Source organism: Moschus berezovskii, chromosome 1, assembly GCF_049115385.1.
Source record: "Moschus berezovskii isolate FMDL1 chromosome 1, NW_MosBer_1.0, whole genome shotgun sequence".
NCBI lineage: Eukaryota > Metazoa > Chordata > Mammalia > Artiodactyla > Moschidae > Moschus > Moschus berezovskii.
In genome coordinates, this window is record NC_142460.1 from 95,060,804 (window position 1) to 95,083,978 (window position 23,175).

The following is a 23,175-nucleotide window of genomic DNA, read 5'->3' on the forward strand; positions in this document are numbered from 1 at the left end:
TCACCGTAAGGGAGACAAGTGGAGAGTCCGCAAAGGCCTTCACAAACCATGCCCTCTCAGTCGGCTCCCAGTTTCAAGTGCCTCCTGGTTGAATTGCAGGGGACAGGGTGTTCCTGTCTGGTCCTCCAAGTACAGGGACAAATCTGTGAGTAGGTGACTCTCAAGGTCCCCGGGAACAGCTAAAAAGACTCCTAAAGTAATGCTTTAGGGAGGGGCTCTCTTTTAAGAATGAAAGTCTTTTTAAAAAGTAAAGTCTGAGATGGAACCCAATATTTAAAACAAATAAAAGTGGTGTTTACCTGGTATAAACTTATTGGTGGTTGGTGGTTGCTAAGCCATGTCTGACTCTTTTTGACCCCATGGACTGTAGCCCTTCAGGCTCTTCTGTCCATGGGATTTCCCAAGCAAGAATCCTGGAGTGGGTTGCCATTTCTTTCTCCAGCGACCTTCCTGACCCAGGGATTGAACCCATGTCTCCTGCTTGGCAGGCAGATTCTTTACCACTGAGCCATCTGGGAAGCCCATAAACTTATTATCAATGTTTAAATGGATGACATTAATTATCAACTCAACAAGAGGCTGTTTGCCTTGACTAACATAAAATCTTGAAATTGGAGAATAGTGGTGCCAGGTGCTGACTTATCAGTCTCTGCATCAGATAAATTTCTGTAATGTATTTTGTTACATCATTTCTGGATTGCAAATGGGAAATTTTTCTGAGGGTGGCTTTGTGTCAAGGGACACGCCTCAGGTATGTTGAGAAGCAATTTTTATTTTAAGTTCAGCCCTAAATGAGTTATAGACTTCTGTTAATGGTCTCTGATGTGTTAATATAGTATAATTCCATGTATTAATAGAGTATAATTCTTGCTTTCATTAAAAATATTTCTAACTATACTATAAAAATATAGATTTGCCTGTAGTGCTTGTAGAATTTCTGAATCACTAATGTGGAATGTCTTTGGGCAGCAGACATGGAGAATTCTGGAGGCTTAAGACAGCCCTGCAGGGGGCTATGGGTGAAATATGTTCTCTGTCTCACTGAAGCAGGTATGTTGTCCGTCACACAGAAGCAGGGAAAATGGGCCCACAGTGACCCACAGAGTGTTGATATGTAAAGCTATGCTTTAAAGCCCGATTTAAAGGACTCACTGGAACTTAGCTGCCTCCCTCTTGTGGTTTTCTATTCCCTGGGTAGAGTCTTTTGTAATGCTCCCACCTCCCCTCAGCAGGCTCCAGACCTTACCTGGAAAGATGGTTGGAGCCACAGGTTAGAGGAAGTCCAGCCCTTTCCTGAGACCATCAAGTAGGTGGGAATGGTGGACTTCAGGTCATTCCAAGGAGAAGGCGAGTCCTAGCTATAGAATGAGGTTCCTTGGAGCGGCCTGCCCCAGAACCCCATCCTGTTCCCTAGCCAGTTCTCTTCCAGTGCCAACTCTGGAGGTTCTGGGCTTTATTTTTAATAATAAAGCCCATATTTCCTTAATATTCCAGTGTGCCAAGTTGTATATGAGGCATTGTTGGGACAGGAGGATGAATAGGCTCAGGCCAGGCCCCCAGCGGCCCCCAGTCAAGAGAAACGTGAGCTTCTGGGCTGGTTCACCTGAGAGAGAAGCTGGGTTCGTAGTGTTACTCAAATATTATTTTCAACATCGACTCAGCTTGTCTCAAAGATCTAATGGTATTAATTCATTTCCTAAGTCCCGGGAAGATCTATTGAAATGTTCCCATTCTTCTGCCCCACCCCCGCTCCCACCTCTGCAGTGTGAGAAAGCAACTTCAGGGCGTCTGCTAATGATTGATGATGGCCCCGCTCTCTTTGTGTTCCTTGGCCTGTAGGTTTAGGTCCCCAATTGTTTCAAAATGGCCAGCAGCAGTCAGCGTGTGGTATCTCTGGAATCTTAGAGACATTCAGATCACATGCTTATAACATCACACAACTGAAGAACTTAGCTTTTTAAAAAAAGAGTTCTCCTATTTTTGTAAGTCAAGGCTGAACACTTTACTTCTTGGGCAGTGAGGAATAGCATCCCAAGGAAAGCAATTTTGCAGATGAAAAAAAATAAGGAAAATCAGGAGTCCTGCCTCGCCTAAGCCTGTTTACCATTTCTCCTTTCTTGGGGTCTCTGACAGTGCAGGGGGCTGGGAGGCACACTTAGCACAGATATCCACGCCACAGACCCACTGAAAATCCAACTGTCTGCTAGGTGAGGGCATGGGACTTAGCAAGATATTCTCTATCTCTGAGTCCACAGGGGGATAATTAAATGTGTTCATGGCAGGGAAGATGAGAAGAGGTCTGTGAACAATTTTCAGTATTTCCAAGAGCTTGACAGGAATTCTGAATTTGCTAGGATACAGGCTGTAGTCTCATGAAGATGCCCCCTTCCTTTGCTCCTGGCTGTGTCATTACACTGAGGACTGCTTCATGCAAACTGGAGGCTCTGCTGGGCCAAATAGAATAGTGATGAATCACCTGGGCTTTGACGGCAGACAGGTCTGGGGTCATGCTGTGCTCATCCACTTCCTGGCCAGATGACTTTGATGAAGCGCCTCGATCTCCCTGAACCTCAGTGTCCTCGCCTGTAAAATAAGGACGATAATCACATCCACCTCACAGAGCTGCTGGGGTTGGTCCAGAGTGAGCCACTGATTAAAGGCAGCTGTTATTGTTAGCAGCTTTCATTAATGAAAAATGAGAAAAAAATTATGATGTAATAAAAGTAGAACATTGATAAGCAAAAATCTTTGCAAACTTGTAGCTCATCGGGGTTTGACAGAAGTTTAAAATCCTTTATACTAGGCAACTCTAACGTTTTTGACTATCAGGGAGACAGTATCATCCCGTTGGGCTGACTCTGCATATCTTCTGGTGTCATAAAACAAGCCCAGGACCATAGTGCAGGCCATATGCCCCGTGGTGACCTCTTTCTAAGCCACCCCTGTGTCCTCTGGATGGAAAACTGTTGATTGAAAAGGGCAGGACAATACCCTCTGTCATGATGACTGCAGATCACATTCAATCAGGACAGCATTCTTTTGATTCAAAAGAAACACACACGCATACACACACACACTCACACACACGTCCCAGCTGGTGACACCAGTGACCTGAGGGATTTGAGGACAGTTTACAGAGCAATGAAGGCTTCAATCACACTACCACCCAGTGGTGGGTAGAAGGAACTTAGGTCAGTGAAGCCTGTTTAGGGTTTTCCTTAATTCTCAATAATCTTACTGCTACTCATTGTTCTCAGCTGGTAAAGAATCTACCTGCAATGGGGAGACCTGGGTTCGATCCCTGGGTTGGGAAGATCCCCTGGAGAAGGAATGGCTACCCACTCCAGTATTCTGGCCTGGAGAATTCCATGGACTGTATAGTCCATGGGGTCACAAAGAGTCGGACACGACTGAGCGACTTTCACTCACTCACTCCCTCATTGTTCTTAGAGGTCTTTCTCGGCAATATGTGGAGACCTATGGTTTTTCTTCTTTTAAAAAAATACTCTGAACCTAAAAGTGCTCTAAGAAACAAGAATTAATTTTTTGAAAAGTCTGTGAATTCCCTGACAGTTTAGTGATTAGGACTCTGCACTTTCACTATGAGGGCCCGGGTTCAATTCCTAGTCAGGTAACTAACATCCCACAAACCTGCATCTTGGCAAAGCCAAAACAAATTGTTTAAAGGGATTTCCCTGGTGGTCCAGTGTTTAAGACTCCATGCTTCCACTACAGGGGACACAGGTTCAATCCCTGGGCAGGAAGTTAAGATCCCACAGGCCTTGTGGTATAGCTAAAAAAAAAGTGTGTGTACTGTGTTGAAAACAGTACCATGAAACATAAAATTTTGTTCTCAACTTTTCATGCTATTGTTCCATGACTGAAGGCTAGAGTTTTGTACCTAATAATATGATTTCCCTGTCTACTGAACCCACATGGAAATTTCTTCTTGAATGCCAACCCTCCTCCCCTCTCTCCCAACACACAGCCCTCCCACCCACTCACGTTGCAGTGGATACTCTTTGGAAGAACTTTGAGGTTTTCTTTTTCATCATACAAGGATGTTGACATGTGTAACAAGGTCTTTCTTCCTACAGTTGAAGACTACAGCTTTCTGACAAATGGGATAGATTCATTTTCTTTTCCTAAGACACTTGAAATGTAATAGTTCTTTGAAGAGGGAGGGAGGAACCCATTTAGTTTTGTCTTGACTGGAATGGAGATTAACAATTCAGAAATAGAGCTTGCTAATTAAAATTAACTACATTACACAACTTGCCATGCAGCCCACTGGGAAGTTTCTCTCCTGCTTGATTATGATGATGAAAACTTACCTTTTACCAGGATAAAATGAAATCATCCTGATCAGAGAGAAAAACTGTTCCTTAAGACTGGTTGTGGGCTTCCCTGGTGGCTCAGAGGTTAAAGCATCTGCCTCCAATGCGGAAGACCCGGGTTCGATCCCTGGGTCGGGAAGATCCCCTGGAGAAGTAAACGGTAACCCACTCCAGTATTCTTGCCTGGAGAATCCCATGGACGGAGAAGCCTGGTAGGCTACAGTCCATGGGGTCGCAAAGAGTCGGACACGACTGAGCGACTGCACTGAACTGAACTGAAGACTGGCTGTAGAAGTATTTGTTTTTATAGAATTTTTTTAAACATCTAAAGCAACACATTAAAAGAAGTTATTCTCCACACCTAACTTTGTATTAATGTATGTTTATATATGGGGAGAAATTTCTCACATACTTAATCCAAATTTAATAAACCAAATGCATTTAGATTTCTATAGCAGGAGACTTAAAGATTATAAATATCTGAATAGGTACAAAATTTCTAAATAATTCTGAAATTACTGAAGCCATGCTCTAAACGCACTGTGCCTTTATCACTTGATTTATTGGATATGGTGATTAGCATGTTCTAGAATTCCCCTCTCCCCAGTGGAGATGAATGTATTGTTAACATGGTTACTGCTACATAGTTATATTGATCTGATACTGTTACCAAGCCTGACATTGCCTTTTAAGAAGATTCCCCAGAGAAATAAAGTGATTCTAAAAGGAGCAGAGGAGTGGCGGGAAGTAGAACTACGGCTTTAATCTCTGGAATAATTACAACTCTACAACAGGAGAGCACAAGCCTGCCCTACAAGGCAAATTTCACTGGCTCAAATGATGATGAGGGACCCTCTCCAACAGGGAAGCCATCTGCCCTCGTCTCCCAGTGTTTTACCCACCCCTGGCCTTAGGACAACCTGTTATTAAGATAAAGAAAGGTCCTTTTATGTTTTAACCTCACTGTCTCTGAAACTGCCTTTCAGAAACCCTACCTTTCTCGTTCTCTCTTTTCTTGGCAACACTCAAAGTCCTTTGTAAACATTCTCCCAGGAAGTCTCTGTAGACCTGTCTGATAAACTTAGAAAGGGAGAGAGTTTAAACTCCTGTCTGACAATAGATTGGATGGAGAGGTTAAAAGATCATTCCCTTCAGAGAAGTAGCCGAAATCACCAATCTTGGAAAGATGACAAGGAGAACTAGAAGTGACACAGCCCTGGTCTTTCTGTTCAGAGCTTTATTTCTCTCCCCAGACCCAGCGTTCTTATGAGCTTTGTGAGGAGGAGAAAGGCAGGCCCAGGCTCTTGATTCTAAATGTATGAAACTGGGAAAGACAAGACAGTGCAGCATTAAGACATGTGCTCAAAGTTCGTTGGAACTAGCTAACATATAAAACCACTCCAACCAAACAGAAATAGCCCATTGGGTCACAAACGCAAACTGTCTTCTTTTTTAAAAGAACTTGTTGTCAACTCAAGTCGGAATTTTTCAAATCCATCTAATTCCCTTTCTCCCCATCTCTTCTCCATCACAGGGAAACAGACGTGTATCTTCTATTGAAAAGATACTGATTTCCTCCCCAATTCAAGATTCCTGCCGAATCACACTGAAAGAAAGGATAGGGATTCTGAGGACTGTTCTCTCACTTCTTCTTGTCCTCTTTCCATTTCTTCCTGCTGAAATGTAGCTAGTTGCTACATATTCGTGAACAGTGGGAGTTTTCCATCCCAGGAGATATGTCAGAAGGGAGTGGAACCAGAAGACCCCTAAAAGCTCCTTTCAGTTCTAAGGCCCTGTGGACCAGTCCCTTAATCCTATCCTAAGGGACCACTTGGGGTTCAGAAGTAACTGGTGCAAGTCTCAAGAAATTGGACTTAGATACTTACCCCTCCTTCCATTCAGATGATCCAGTAGCCAGTGTGGATGCTTAGTGGGAACAGCAGTACATTGTGAGTTTGCTGGGCCAGATTCTGGAGGATGCTGGGCTTGACGAAGTTAAAACAAAATGGACAAACAAATGAAAACCCTTCTCTTCTTCTAGTGGTGTCTCTTCAGTAAGACCATGATTCTTTGCAACTGCATAGACTGTAGCCCACAAGGCTCCTCTGTCCATGGAATTTTCCAGGCAAGAATACAGTAGCAGGTTGCCATTTCCTCCTCCAGGGGATCTTCTCGACCCAGGGATCTCCTGTATTGCCAGGTGGATTCTTTACCACTGCGCCACATGGGAGGCCTTGTCTTTTGAAGAGAGGTTCTTAATTTTTGTGAAGTCAAATTTACTAGTTTTCTGTAATGTAAATACTAGAGTTCTGGGGTTATAGCTAAGCAATCTTTGTCTAACCCTGGGTCACAAGTATTTTCTCTTACATTTCTTCTAGAAGTTTTATAGTTTAAGGTTTTATATTTAGAGGAAGATCTGTTTAGGATTATTTTTTCAATGTGATGTGAGGTATCAGTCAAAGTTGTTTTTTTTTTTTTTTACATTGTTCATCCAATTTTGTTCCAGCACAATTTGTTGAATAGGTCAACGTTTTCTCATTAAATTTCTTTTGCCTGTCTCAAAAATCGATTGATTATATATGTGGGATCTATTTCTGGATTCTCTCTTTTCCATTGATCTATCTGCCCATCATCACTATACCAATATCACACTAGCTTGATTACTGTAGGTTTCAAACAAGTCTTGAGATCAGATACTGTAATACTCCAACTTTGTCCTTTTTCAAAAGCATTTGGTTAAATTCTAGCTCCTTTGTGTCTCCAAACTGGATGTAAATAGCCTAATGTGGGACACACAGAAATGACTCTAAACTTTTTTACATCACACTTGTTATTAATTCCTTAGGAAAGAGGATTCAGAGATAGATACCTACACTCATTAATTATACCTTTATTTAGAAGTATAGTATATAGGAATCTTGAAAGATAAGTGTTTAAGTATCTTGAAAGAAGAGAGGGAGAAGGATAGACAAGCTTCGTGAAAGAGATGAAGTTTATTGATATAATTTTGATGAGTAGGGTGTACATAAGGTGAGTTAACACCTACAGAGAATAAAGGGTGCTCAGCACAAATTCCAATTAGCTTGTAAGAAAAAGTGCATGAAGAAAGTGGTTTGTCTTCATATTGTAAAGGGTCTTGAGATGGTAACTGAGGAATTTGTGCTTTATTCTCAGGACACTGAGGAGCCATGAAGGTTTTTTTCTGCAATAGGATTTTTAGGAGGGAGAGGATTGTTACAGCAGTTGAGCCAACAGCACTAACTTAAGCATTTCAAGCTCACATCCTTTTACAGATCCACTCACATCTCACCTGCTTGCTGTCAGAGTCAGGAGGAGGAGGGAGGGCAGGCTAGGACTTGTGGGAGAGGGTGACTGGCAGCAGGGCTTTAATTTCAATGGAATGTTTTCACGGGCATCGCCTTTCCCTTCCTGAATGGATGGATGAGTGGAGTTTCCTCGGGAGTGTTTTTCTTGGGCACTTTCATTGGGTTTCAACTAAAAACACAGGATATTGGTATGTATCGTCACAGTTTAGGTTGAATTGCAGTCCACCCCCAAAACTTCCTTGAAGTTATCTTTTATCCAACCCTTCTCACTGTTCCAATGCCTACCAAACAGATTTATAGAATGTCAAAGCTAGAAAGGACCTCTGAGAACATCTGAACCATCCTTATCCTCTTACTCCTTCTGTTCTGTGAAGAAATGAAAATCAGAGAGTAACTAAATTCCAATACCACGACGAGTTGACTCACTGGAAAAGACTCTGATGCTGGGAAAGGTTGGGGGTGGGAGGAGAAGGGGACGATGGAGAATGAGATGGCTGGATGGCATCACCGACTCTGTGGACATGAGTTTGAGTGAACTCCGGGAGTTGGTGATGGACAGGGAGGCCTGGCGTGCTGTGATTCGTGGGGTCGCAAAGAGTCGGACACGACTGAGTGACTGAACTGAACTGAACTGAATACCATGAATCTGATCACACCATCAGTAGTAGCCTGAGATCTTTAGCTAGGCTGACCTGGCATCCTGATTTGCCCAGAATGGTCTCAGTTCTTGCTTGTTGTGTTGTGGTTGCCTTGATGCAGTTATTCATTGTAAACCCTTTCACTTCCCAAAGTGAACCACTTTGAATGATACATTAAATGGTCCTCCTAAGTAATGCTTTCCAACATTCAGGCTGGTGTGGAGACAGGCATGGGGGTGGGTGGAGTCTCAGGGTTACTGAGGGGGTTTTGGATGCCCATCACGCTTATAAAATTTCTCAATCAGCAGAGAGAAGAGTAAGGCTACTTTAAAGGTCCAAGAGGAATATTGGAATTTAGTATAGAAATCACTTGCAAATATTGGGACACAATGATCTTCAGAATCCAGCCTTCCTTATCCAGCCTGCATCCTCCCCTGCTCATGGCCTAGCACTCTGCTTCCCTCCTGTGGTCCAGCTCTGAGGGAGGGACAATTCATGGTGCCCTGACTCTTCTGTGCCGGTCTGGGGCTCTGTGCTTTTGAACGAGTTTTCCTTCTGCTGGAAGATATCTGCCAACAGCCTCAGCCCCTCTTGTCCAAGTGATGAAATCCCACACTTCCTTCACCGCTCAGAGCCTCCACACCGCTGTCTCCCAAGCCACACAGCGAGCAGAGCCAAGCTCCCCTTCTTCCGAGCCTTCCCACGCCCTGTGTTCTCTCCTTCCTTCTGCTTCCTAGCACTCTGTATTGGCTGTATTTGTTCATGTGCTCGTCGCCCTCCTGGACCGTGCGCAACTTGAGGGCACAGTGACTGGTGCAGTCCAGCCCCGTCGGGGAATGGGTGTGGTGTGGCGTGAGCATGAGGGCAGATCTGTGCATCATGCTTGTGTGTGCGCATGAGTCTGTGTGGCTCAAGGAGGTTTCCTGGAACCTTGGGTTCTTCTCAAGAAGCCAAAAACACTTCAGAACAAGTCAGCCTTTTTCCATGCACCTTCTTTATGAATTAAGCAGCATAAATCTCTGATCTATTTAAAAATAGGGAAAGGGAAGTCTGTACAGACAAAAATAACTTTTTCAAGGTCACTGACCTGAGTGGCTGGCCCGCTGGGAGAGAAGCCTTGTGCCTTGGGCCCAGTTTAGCTCAGGGTGAGGGGTGCCGGTGAGCTCGGCCTGCCTGTCTGTTCCCCTGGGACGTCGGGGCTCCCGGCAGTGAGGCAGGCTGTGTGGATGCCTGGGTCCAGACAGGGGCCTTTCCCAGGAGCTGGTCTAAGGCCACAGAGGCTGAGCAGAAGCCTGTGTGCTGCTTCTGGCGAGGAGGGCTCTGTTCTCAGCAGTTTACGTGTACAATTCCTAGAGCAGGGGGAAGACTCACAGCTGGCGCTGAAGTTACACACCAGGTCCCCAGTAGCTTGGCAAATGGTAAGGCAACCACTTTCGCGAAAGAAGCTGGAGAGGGGCATGGGGGAGGGGCTGAAAGAGGGAGATTGAGATGCTGAGATTCTCAGGGGAGGGGCCAGAGTCCAGGCTTTTGCTCTCAGAATAGCATAAATCACTCATCTCCCGGCCTCTGCCTCTCTGTCTCTCTCCACACCCACCACCCCACTCTGACCCCGATTCAACAGCCCTCCTCTCCCCAGCTCAGATTCCTCTTTCAGTCAGAAGGTGCAACGACTTTGGGCAGCCCTGGGTCCCGGGTGCAACATTCTCCTTTCCTGCCTTCACCACCTCCTTAATTATATGCAGGAACACGCTTCAGGAGCAAGAAAAATGAGATGTGGCCCCCACAGGACAGAAGGGAAGGGAGTGGCTCCCACCTCAGAGAGATGTCACTCTCCAGGTGGGGTGGGGCCCAGACCAGCCACATCCACGGAGTGGGGACGAGGGGCTCGCCCCAGCTTCCATGAGGTAGGTGTCCTCCAGCTCTGAGTCTCAATTAGATTCCATAACAGCCCCTCCCGGCTCAAAGAAATAAGGAGCCACAGGGAGGGGAGAGACGGTGGCTTGAAAGTGGCAGAAACATGACAGCTGCTGTCAGGTAACTTGAACCTCAACACCGAGTTGCGCAGTTAGTCAGGCCTGGCCAGGGGCCTCACTCCATCAAGTCTCCCTCCTCCAACACAACTTCCTTCACAGCTTTGACCTTCTGTTGGGGTCCAGTGCCCCCTCCTCGCAGATTGTCATGCCCACATTCGCCCTTCCACTTCTTGGGGTCACTTACCTCCCTCGTCTACACACCCCAATATCCTTGAGTGTAAGGAGGTCAAGGAGTTGGAAAAGGCTTTAACCTGACAGGGAAAAGAACTGGGGAGAGAGTGAGTGGGAGGGAGTCTCCAGTTTCATTTTGAAAGGCGGAGTCCGTAGTGGTGGGATCCTGGGAACAGGAACTCCCCCTCTTTCTCCAGGGAATCTGGCGAAAATCCAGGAGCTGGATGGCTGCTGCTGTGGGGGCCACCCACAGGGGACAGGGCCTCCCCAGAGCTCAGGAGCCCAATATCAGGTTCTTGGGACCAGTCTGACAGTGCAGGAAAGCCCAGTCTCCCTTCTCCTCTTCCCTTTCCACCTAGAAGTTCTCTCCAGAGTAGGGCTGGGAGGGAAGGGTACTAGGTGGGCAGAGCAGGTGCTAAGACGGTTGTTGAATCAATGGTTAACAAAAAGAGGGGTAGAGGGAGACAAGGAAGTCAGAATAAGAACAGGGCAGAGATTGGGGAGAAGGTGGAGAAATGAGCAATTGAAAGGGGCTCTGTTTCTGAGGGCAGGTTAACGTCGACTTACAACCCATGGATCACAGCCATCTAACTGCAATATCTGGCATAAACATTCTCGTAGTTCACAGGTCCATACGTATTGACCCTCATTCAGGGAGCAGGCCTGCTGGGAGGGCAATTCAGGGAACTCTGATCTCAAAGTTGGAGGACTCCAGGGACTGTATGATCCAATGTTCCCATTTTACTGATAAAGAAACTGGAGTTAAATGAGGGCAAGTGACATTACCAAGGTCACAGTGAGTTGGGGCAAGATCCATCTCCAGGTCTGGTTCTGGCTCCACCTGCACCCCTCTAGGGGATTTAAAGAGACAGTTTTTCTTGGACATTAAACTGATTGATGGCTGTGACTCATTAGCGCATGAAACTGGTCAGACCTGGCCTTTCTCTGCCTTAACACTGGAAACCACACCCAGCCCTGGGGCTTCTTCTAACCTCTTCTCGTCTCCCTCTGCTCTTGCCAAACGGCCTGGACACTCCAGTCTTTCAAAAAAAAAAAAAAAATAGTGCTCATTTTGCTTGAATCACCTTAGGGGGTCCCCTTTTGAAAATTTTTTTATTTGTACCTGAATTCCTCAGAGGTGGAGAGACTGGTGTCTCATTCATCTGTCTCTCCACAGTGACATAGCATGAGGACACAGGAGGTGCTCAGTAAGGGTTCTTTTAGCGTTGAAAGGAAGTACGGAAAAGATGAAGACCAGATCTCTAGACAGCCTGTGGAGTCATGAGCTTTACAAACTTTGTTGATGGATTTTCTTAGAAAAACCCTGGAACCCATGGTCTGGCAAGAAGTGCCTTTATGTGCCTGTTAGACAAGCAAAAAGTACTATTAGACCTTCATTTATACTCAAATATATGCAAAGAACAGAAGTAGGTTCTCAAAGCAATTTAGAATCAAGTCGACAGACAAGATTTAGGGAATGGGGAGTCCAGCTGGAGCAAGCTTGTGAATCCCTCCTGGTCTTTTCATATTACTTTCCAGAGATGTAAGCACAAACTTCCTTCAATAGCAATTTATGACTTAATTCACGCCCAATCTATTTCTGGAGTTAATATCTCACATCTATAAATAGTCAAGAACAGTTGTGTGGACATGTGGACATCATGTAAATTTTGGGTTTGATGGCTCTTTTGGAGTGGAATCTGCAAAAATTACATATTCAGCTACTTAAATGTTTCAACCAAGAAGAAAAAGAAAAAAAAATGAGGAATGACCTTTAACTGTACTTCAAAAATATCAGCTCAGTTGATCTTACAAGGTCATAACCAAAGTCAAGGAGGATTTTAGAAGTTTCCAGCCTTGGCTTGTTATAGCTCATAAAGTTTTTTATAATTTCAGGTAATTTCATAGGTGGCTCAAGATACAATTAAATTTATTTTAGCTTAAATGTTTATGTACACACATATCCCACGTGATGCCTGATTATGTACATTTGCCTTATTTCACTATTGCTAGCAGCCGGCTTGCAGGATGATAACTACCAAGAAATCAAACAGCAAGTAAACAACTCATATCCAAATGTTGCAGGTCCCTGGAATTGTTATAAAAGAAAAAGAAATTATCAAATAAAAAAATAGAAAACTCTTTTTCACAGAGAGGAAAATTATTATTAAAGGAAAGTAGTAAACGGAAACAAAATCCCAAAAGCTTTCAATGCTTGATTACAATTGCTCATAGTGTTTAAGGATATGTGTTCATAGTGCTTAAGGAAAATGAAGTTATACGACTTTCATCACTTGCATGTCACTGGTGTAAGTGGGATAACGTAGATGAAGCTGGGACCTGGGTTTTAACTGTGTCAGTGAGGGCAGTGGGAGCTATGGAAGATTCAGGTGGGAGGAGGTAGAAGAGGGAGCTGTGTTTTAGCAGAAATATCAGTAGTTCAATGGCAAGAGATGGACAGAGTTAGAGCAAAGGCAAAAATTCCAATTCTGAGGATGTAGCAATCACTGATGTGCAAAATACTGATACTTGAGCTGGGGTTGACACTAAGATAAGCAGTGGTTTGAGAGAGAATTATCTAAGCTCTTGGTGGATGATGAGAGCAGGTAGGTGCTGGGGGAAGGGAGAGATGAAATAACCCTGAGCCTGGCTCTCTGGGGGGTGATGATCATTGGACCTTCACATGCCTCTCTGGCCAGTATGGTAGTCATGGGCCACAGGCACCTACTGAGCACTTGAAACGTGGCTGATCTGAACTGAGAAGTGTTCTCAGTATGACAAAGACATCTCTGTCAAAAACTTCAGTTCAGTTGATCAGTCGTGTCTCTTTGCAACCCCGTGAACTGCAGCACACCAGGCTTCCCTGTCCATCACCAACTCCCGGAGCTTATTCAAACTCATATCCACTGAGTCAATGACGCCATCCAAACATCTCATCCTCTGTCATCCCCTTCTCCTCCCGCCTTCAATCTTTCCCAGCATCAGGGTCTTTTCAAATGAGTCAGTTCTTTGCATTAGTTCCCCAAAACAGAAAGTCAAATACCCCATTAATAATTTTGCACATGGATTACATACTGAAGTAATCTTTTGGATATATTGGGCTAAATATTATATTATAATTAATATTAATATATCTTTGTACTTCTAAAAAACGTAGCTACTGGAACATTTTAAATTACACACTTTTCTCTATTAGGCATCACTGATCCAGTGATTTCCCATTGCTCTTAGGGTTGGACACAGATTTGTCACTGAGACCATCAAGGTCCCGTGTGACCTGCCAGCTCTCCTGAGGCTGAGTGAGGGCCCCACTCCCCTTGGTCAGCATGTTTCAGGCATGCGGCCTTGCTGCTTACCCAGCACACCACTGCTTTTTCCTGATGCAGGGCTTTCCTTACCATGTCCCTGCCTGTCATGTTCTCTCCTGAGATCTTTACTTGCTGAATCCTCCCACCCTTCACAGTCTTCTCTAGAGGACATCTCCCTCCCCAGGGCTATCTCATGCCCTACTTTAATTTCCTCAGAAGACTTCATCAGTATAGAAATTACCTTGTTAATTTCTTCATGTAATGTTTTGTTGACTCTTTCCTCCTGGACTGCAGCTTAAGTCCTTAGAAACCAGGGACCCCCTTCTGCCTTACTGTCCTTTGTAGCTCACTGACCACAGTGGGTATACAATACATGTCTGATAAATGATTGAACTGACAAATACAGAACCATGGACAAAGACTCCTGGCTAGACCAGCGTGGGGTATTGGGATCAGGGCTTTCAGCACATCTCCTCCTATATGGTCCACATGCCATAGCCCTCTCTAGACTGTGACTTCCTTGAAGGCCTTCCATCTGTTCACCACTACAGCTCCAGGGTTCCCAGCCCACACCTGGGTGCAAGGTGAAAGGTCAGAAGATATCTATGGAATGAACACATGAATACAAAACCAAGGCTGGTGCCCTAGACCCCACATCTTCCTGCAGAAAACAAAGAGATTTCATCAGTTTTCTTTGAATCAGCTTCTACCTTGACTATTTCAGGTACTTTGCAAACTGTGGAGAAGTTTTAGTAACTATATTCATGAAACAGCAGCAAATGACATAGGTCCTCTTTGTGGCCCAAGTCAGCCATTTACAGACCTTGCCAGGTCGGGCAGAAGAGATATTTTTGACCTTCACTGACCGGGTCTGCAAAATCAGGTTGGGTTTTTTTTGTTGTTGTTTGTTTGTTTAACTGGCCTTCCTGGCTTCAGGAGTCCCCTCCTCAGTGAGGTGTTCCCTGATCATTCATCCGGAATTAGGCCTCAGGCACACTTCTGTCCCTTCTATCACAGCACTTGATTTTAGTTGCTTCATAGTATTTACCGTGAGCTCATGTTCTCTCTTTCATTTGTTTATTTTCTTTTTCGGTTGTCTTCTCCACAGTGGGATGTATGCACTCTGAGAGCCGAGCCTGGCCGGTCTTGTTTGTTGTGGAAACTCTGGTGCCTGGAACAGTGTTGGCACAGAGTAGGTGCTGCATGAATCCCTGGTGAATGACTGAGTAGTCAGCTGCAACCAAGAGCTGCTTTGTGGGCCGGTGACCCACTGGTCCCAGACGCCCCCTCACTTCTGGTATTGCATCCTGAGCTGCACGTGAACTCAACAAACCCTCTCTTCTGAAGAAACCCTTCAGGTAATACACGCTCATTGCAATCTAACACAAAACTGGGATGCAAAACACCAGTGGTCACAGACAGGAAAGAAAAGCCCAAACAAACTATACCAGGAAATTTAGCAACTGCTCCGTGGCTCAGGGGAAGTTTTGGTTACAGAGACTGCATTGATTTTGTTGCAAACAGCCACAGTGTCCTGGCAGCTGTTCCGGTGTGGCTGCCTCCGTGGCTGGTGCTTTGGAACCTTCTGTTACACCCTTAGACACTTATTCCCACTGGTTTCTCTGGGTCATCGTGTGACTCATTCACCTACGAGAGAATGACTCTTAAACTAGCCCACACACATACGGTCTTCAAAATTGAACACTTTTCCTCTTAAAGTTTAGGGTTTTCCCATTCTCTTTCTAATTTTTGGTTCTGAGAAGTTCCTGGTAGTTCATTTGTGCTGAGAATCACTAAGCTTTACATGTAAAGAAAACTTGCCTTTGATTGCATCAATTCTATCACTCAGTATACAGGAGGAAGAAAGGGACTTGCGGTTCTCATGCCCTGAGAGACTCGGTTACACGTCTAAGACAGCAAAGCGGGAGTGAGGACAACAGATTTCCAGCAGTTCCAAAGTGGTTCTGGCTATACCGTAGCAAAAGTGCATGGACCGCTGAGACTAGATCTAGGTTTATTTTCCCTTGAAAGTCAGCAGGGAAAGGCAACCACAGAGATAGGCTTTACGAAGTATGGCTCCATTTCTGTCCATTTCAAAGTCTGGTCCATTTCTGCAGAAAATGAGGGAAGTGTGACACTCCAGCCAGAAGAGGAGGGTTTCAGAGACCCACCTGGCTCTCTCTAGCTGCCACTTTGGCCAAACCATCTACTCCCTTTAAGACAAATCACGTCCACATTTGCTATGAGGATTACATGTTCAGTCCTACTTACCTACATCAATTGCTTTTGGGATTAAATGAGGATGTTTGTGAAAGCATTTTGTGAAACTTAAATTCAAATTATTCAAATGTAAGTTGCTATTTTTATGAATATCCTCTTATTATACTAGTAACGTACACCTTCCTGAATGACTTCCGTACAGCAGCCATTGACTGTGCCACTGACTACAGGTAGAGAAAAAGTATGTTGCTTTTGCCTCCAAAAGTCGCAGAGTCTGAGTTGGGGAGACAGATACAGAGACACTCTAATCCAGTGGTCATCAGTGCTGTGTTAAGTGCTCCAGGAGTGGGGGAAAGGGGAGGTAGGGGTCAGAGCCTCCCCTACCTCTTGAGGATTTGGAGGCCTCAAGATGGGCTTCTGCAACCAGGTGAATTGAGCACAGTCTTGAAGGATGCATAGGTAGGAGGTCCCTAGATGGAGAGTGGAGGAGGGATTCTTCCAGCGCAGGGGCGGGCGGGGGCGAGGGGTGGTGCTAATGGCAGTGGTGCAGCTTTGCACGCCAAGGAAACGTGGATGGGATGTTGACTTCTTGTAGGCAAGAGGGCAGGAGGCTAGGCCAGGAGTAAACCATGTAAGTTTCTCCGGTGGTGGAGGCAATAGGAAGCCTTTGGAAGTGTTTTCTCAGAGATGTGGTTGTTTGGATGTGTGGCTGGAGTGTGTGGCTGATGGTTGGAGGGAGACAAAACTGAAGGTGAAGAAACCAGTCTGAAGGAGATGAAAGCAACGAAACTTCTGCTCGAAACTCCTGCACAAAGGCAATGACCAAGGGGAAGCCTTATGGTTCCTTGTGCCCCATGGGAGGCAGGGAGGAGACTGCTGGTGGGGTTGAGGAAGACACATTGACTGGGGTAGGATGCCTCACAGAGGTGGGGGTCCTAAGGACTGTCACGTGGAGACAGCCCACAGGCTGCTGGGTCCACAGTCTGGAGCTCAGGGCAGAATCTGGGACTGAATGTACAAGATTTGATGGTCTTCATGCAGATGCCAGTGGGTCTTCACGCTGTGGGTGATGGAGTGACAAGAGGAAAAGGGCATGGATAGATTTTTCAAGGACAGTGACCTTAATGGGTGGGTCAAGGGGGAAAAGTCCCGTGGTGGATGTTGAGAAGTCATCAGAGAGGCTGGAGGAAGTCAGGAGAAACATGTGCCACAGGGGTGTAGGAAGGAGGGAATTTCAGGATGGAGTCTGCACATACTCAGAACCTCACAAGTGTTGACGAGGAAAGAACAAAAGAGGGACCACCTGATTTGTTCACTGAGGGAGGGGCACTCAGAAGTCTGGCTGCACAGGTAACAGGGAGAGAGAAAGGAGGCATGGGGGCTACTAGCTAGATTCTAGGGCCCTCGGTGAAAAGGGAGGAGAGCAGTCTGAGGTGGAGAGAGGGGTGCGGGGTGGGGGAAGTTGACTCTGAAAGATGGTAGAAAAATAAATGTATTTATATACAGCAGGGAAAAGTAAAATGAGGTTGAAAATTTAGGAATAAGAGCTGATGTTCTGTGGACCACCTCCCTGGTGAAGGGGAAAAGGATCCACAGTCCCTGTGAAAGAAGGGAAGGATGGAGCCAAGTGAAGGTAAGCCTAAGGGGAGAAGGCAGGACCTGCCAGAAGGAAAGCCATCAGGATCAGAAGACTAAAGAGTGGGAGAGCCTATGGCACCCGAGGAAGGAAGAGCCAAGGGTGGGCAAGGGTATGGGGGCAGAGCATATGTCCTCACCTTCCAGCACAGGGACCCACCCACATCCATCATCCCCCTACGCTGCTTCATCCTACTCACACCTGGGGTGGGCCAAGTGATGCGTCATCCATCCAGTAGGCTCAAAAGAAAAGCTGCTGCTGCGGCTAAGTCACATCAGTCGTGTCCGACTCTGTGCGACCCCATAGACGGCAGCCCACCAGGCTCCCCCGTCCCTGGGATTCTCCAGGCAAGAACACTGGAGTGGGTTGCCATTTCCTTCTCCAGTGCATGAAAGTGAAAAGTGAAAGTGAAGTCACTCAGTCGTGTCCGACTCTTAGCAACCCCATGGACTGCAGCCCACCAGGCTCCTCCGTCCATGGGATTTTCCAGGCAAGAGTACTGGAGTGGGTCGCTAGTGCCTTCTCCGCAAAAGAAAAGCAGAACGAGGCAGTGGTGGCGGTGGGGGGGCTCATTCAGACACTGCAGGTAGAGGGGCATTTATTTTAAAAAGAACAAGTTTCTAGAGAGAACACTGGGAAGGCTGAGGAGGGACTCACTCAGAGGAGGGAAGCACAGAACCAAGATCTGGACTCCCAGCTGGAGGCTTTACACTAAACATGGAAACTCGGTATCTTAAAAATGTTTTCCAATTTGCTGTTTCTTTTACGTGATGTTCTTCCTCAGGCCTTTATCAAGTGTACTAGAAAAGCTTTTATATACACATATATAAATGTATGTAAAACATACATATTCTAGAAAACTTATGAATTTTGGCCTAGTTGAAAAATTTATGACATTTTGCTTTCACATGTTCGACTTAGTATGAATAGAATGCTAGATTTCTAATTTAAAAAAATAGATACACAACAATTAACAGAGGTTTACAGTATAGCACAGGGAACTACAGTCAATATCTTATAATAACCTATAATGGAAAATAATATAAAAAATAACATATATGTATAACTGAATCACCTAGCTATGCACCTGAAACATTGTAAGTCAACTATTCTTCAATAAAATATATTATGCTAATAAAAAAATTAAGTTGAATGCAACCCCATAGCAGGTTAGAGACTAGTTGCCATATCCCACAATGATCAATTGCTCAAAATCCAGCTTCTATTTTTAAACTAGTGTATGCATGTAAATATGACTACAGCCTCATATTTTTTATATAGGAGCTGTGTGAATATTTGAGGCAAGAATGACATTTTATCCTTTATGAACTTCTCCCAGCATTAAAATGTCTCTTCTTTGGATGGATACTCCTTATTTTAAACTTAAAATGCAGTCTTAACGAGATCACAGTAAAGTAGGTTCCCAGTTCTCTAGATGATCATAGTTTATGCTCCTTTCCCATCGGCCCTTCTCCCCAACTCCAAAACAGGAAAACAAAAGTAAACCAAATAAGCCTGTAGTTTCAGAGTTTTTTAGAGGCTTGTTCACCTCTATAAGGTATTAATGGCCAATTCCACAGTTACTTTGCTACATAGAGTTTCAAGGGAAATATCTATTTGTTCTGCAAGATTCTACAATATTTGTACGAAAATAATCACATGGGCCCTATTTATGGAAGAGACACAGGGAAGAATAACTCTGTGTTCGAGACTATTTGTTCTTCACAAATGTGGTGTATGCGAAGCCTTCCTTTATGGTTTGTATCTCATCCCTGACCCTGAGTATCTGTTAGGTATTCGCTAAAATGAAAAAATGCCTTGAGTACTTTAATCCTAAATGTCACACAGGATTCTGCTTCTGAAACCAATTTGATATGGCTTTTACCCTCTCCTGCCCCTTTAGGAATAATATTCCTGTTCTACATTTTGTGCCTTATGGACACATTTTTATGGGATAAGCTAATAGAAAAAAAACTACGTTGTAGAAAACATGAAATTTAGGGTGGTGATGTTTGTCCGTTGAAGTAGTTTTTCTCTAGGCTGGAGATTTTGTCAACTGGATTTATAAATTTCACTTCTCACATTGATGACTAAACTAGCAGAATTAGTTAACATGAAAACAGATTGCATTTTTTAATAACAAAATAAAGTACAAAGAATATTCCTTAAATAGCATCACTATCATTAAGTGATACTTGCAATTCTAAAAAAAAAAGAAGTCATTGATCGCTGCTTCACTAAAGGAAAAATACAACTGGAAATATATCCAGACATAAAATAGCTGCAGTAAAGCCTTTTATTAATTCAGACTTCAAGTATTTACTTATGCTGCAATCATGGCTCTTCTTATTCTTACTATAAAGGTTTATATTATAAATAATACTGTAAGAGCTATGTTTAACCTGCTTAAGAGAATACAGTCTTTAAATGACTTTAGTGCATTAGTTTTATGAAAGCAAGTGCTTCTGTAAATTATGAATTCAGACTTACTACAAGTATTTGCAAGTTTACTGTTTTTCCTTCTATTAGATACTTAAAATTCAGATTTTTCACTAATTTACACTGATTTCACTAACTCATTCTTGTTTAACCGGGCTAATCCAGTAAGTTTAGTTACTTCAGTAATTGTACTAGTGGAAAAACTAACCGGTTGTGGAAATATGTTTCCTAAATGGAGAGAGTCTGATAACCATATTCTCTTCAGAAAAGAAGTGGGCAAGTGAAAGGGTAGGGGGGAGGGGAGTGGTAGGTGGGGGTTGGGGTGAGGGGTGGTGCTTAGGATGAAAAGAGAAAATGATGGCACTTTTAATTCTTGCTATCCTTTTCCAAGGAAGGTAACAAGATATCACAGGGAAGGATAATGTCTTAGTGGCAGATATGTAGGCAAATCCTGTCAGATGTAGTCTTCCTTTGATGGGTCTCACTAACACACAGGTCTCCAAGAACTCAATGTGTGGCCTATTTTCTTGCAATAGTGCAGGTACAGGGCCCATGCTTCGGGTCTGTTTCCACATCTTTAACTGCAGATGCAAATACTTGGTTGTAAAACCACACCCAGGACCTTGGTTGAAATTTTGAAATGTGATATAGGTTCTTGCAGACATAGGTTCCTATAGCCACAGTGCATGTGTCAAGCTATAGAGGCATATGGAAGCACCCCAAGGAAGAGAATTACAGACCATGGAGTTGAGAAGGACTTCAGAGACTTCTGGTCTAAGCTTCTGCCTTGTCAGTGAGGAAATTAACAGCCAGAGACTCAGGAGGTCTCGCTCAGCATCTCATAGACAGTGATTAATTTGGAACCAGGATTACCGAACTCCCAGTCCTTTCCTTGACCGTATTAAATGACTCTGCACATTCAGAAGATATTAGTATTGTAAAAAGATGAATCTTGAAATTAGCCATTTGACACTAATTTTTCTTAGGAAGAATTTGACTAGTTTTTTATTTACCACACCAGCCCTTTCTATGGTCACAAAAATGTACACAAAGATTAATCATGATTTGGAGGCCCCAAAAGTTTCCCGTTATGAAGTGTTACCTTTTGGTGCCACTAGTGTACACTAATCCTCTTCTATGGCACTTAACACAAAATACTTAAATTTATTTATTTATACTGGTCTATTGGGCCTGTTAGAGCTATTTCCATGGTGACTGGTTCGATAATTAATGAATAAGTACATGAAATTCAGGGCTTTCCCGGTGGCTCAGCAGTAAAGAATCTGCCTGTAATGCAGGAGATGCTGGTTTGATCCCTGGGTTGAGAAGATCCCCTGTAGGAGGGCATGGCAAACCACTCTAGTATTCTTGCCTGGAGAATCCCATGGACAGAGGAGCCTGGAGGGCTACAGTTCATAGGGCTGCAAAGATCTGGACATGCCTGAAATGACTGAGCACACACACATGAAATTCAGAACCTAGGGAAGAGGCAGTGGTATTTTCACATAGCTGGTGCAGTCACAAGCAGCTCCTGAAATCACTGGGCGAAGGCCAGGGCTGGTTTCCCGTTTGGTGACCATCCCTCACTGTGGTTTAGGAATCATAATAGCTGACCTACATTGAGCTTCCCTGGTGGTTCAGACAGTCAAGAATCTGCCTACAATGTAGGAGACCAGGGTTCAACCCCTGGGTTGGGAAGACCCTCTGGAGAAGGAAATGGAAACCCACTGAAGTATTCTTGCCTCGAGAATTCCATGGACAGAGGAGCCTGCTGGGCTACAGTCCCTGGGGTCACAAAGAGCTGGACACCAATGAGCAACTAACACACATTGGGGGCTTACGTGCCAAGCACCACTCCAAATGTTTTGCCTGCATTTACTCATTTCATCCTCACAACCCTATGAAATACCACCTGGGGAAGTACAAATACCACCCTATGGTACAAAGAAGGTGCAGAGAAGTAATTTGCCTGGACTTACAACCTCAGCAACCTGAAGCCAGATCATGTGCTTTGGCTCTAGTTTTTGGCTTCCAAGCCTATTCATATACCCGAAAATTTCAATAAAACCATGCCAAACTTCCTGGAATTCCCCCATCTGGACTTACACATTCACCTCTGTCTGCGTTTCCCTTCCCATTCCCATCTCTTCTCTTCCGTGGCCGCATCTGTCAGGTCTCCGCTTCAGGTGCCAACGCTCTGAAGACCTTACCAGGCTTACTTTCCAATCGGAATCCATCTCTCTGTTCTTAGGTGCCCTTTGTTGAAACTTTTCTGGCACGTCCCACATCAGGCCTGCGATGAATCACTTGGATGTTTGTCTATCTCCCCAGCTAAACTGAGAACTCTGGGAGGGTAGGGGGTGGGTGGGTCTTAATGTTATCTTTTTAGCGCTTGCAGGGGGCTTGCTGGGCACTCACAGTAGGTGCTAGGGTTTTCAGAGAAGAGAATCCATTTTTTTAAGGAGTCGCGAGGTGCCGTCGGGCGGCTGTGTCTTGTCTGGGACGACGGTGTGGGCTGAGCCGCCCTGGCCTGGCTTGCCGCTTGGCAGGGCTCCTGCGGCCGCGAGGGCCTCTGCTGCCCCGACACTGGCCTCGGCCCAGTTTCCCGGCTTCTAAATGCGGCCCGGAGCTACCGGGGGAACTGGAAAAACACTGGCAGGCGGCCCCACCCCCGGGCCCGGCGGGTCGGGCGGCCGCGTTTCTGCGGCTAAGGGCCTGCTGCTTGGGAGGCGCTGGGGCCCCGGGCGGGGAAGCGGGGGAGGCGGCCGGGCGCGGGCGGCTGCCTGCCTGTCAGCGGGAGCGGGCGCGGGCTCGTGTGTCAGCGGCTCCCTCCTCCCTCTCCCCCCGCCACCGCCCGCCGGGCCTCCCGGCCTCCCGCCGCCGCCGCCGCCGCCCGCTCCCCCCGCGGCCTGGCAGGCTGCCGGCTGCACAGGCGGGGGTTCGCGCCGTTCTCACGACCTCTCAGGTTGCCTGAGCTCATCTGGGAGCTATTCATTTCCTGCCAGAAAGCAGCCGGGCCTGCTAAGCAAACCACCTTGGCCGCAGGGCCGCCGGGGCTGGCCCGGCG

The 23,175-nt window shown here is 45.3% G+C and overlaps 1 long non-coding RNA gene across 1 annotated transcript; it reads right to left on the reverse strand.

The window, feature by feature from the left end:
* Nucleotides 1–1,816: 1,816 nt before the first annotated feature.
* Nucleotides 1,817–22,875, reverse strand: LOC129544309 (uncharacterized). Its single transcript, XR_008683430.2, has 3 exons — nt 22,215–22,875; nt 6,224–6,322; nt 1,817–2,583 (listed from the first exon to the last, which is right to left on the reverse strand). It is a non-coding gene; the product is annotated as an uncharacterized LOC129544309 (long non-coding RNA).
* Between the last annotated feature and the right edge of the window lie 300 nt (nt 22,876–23,175).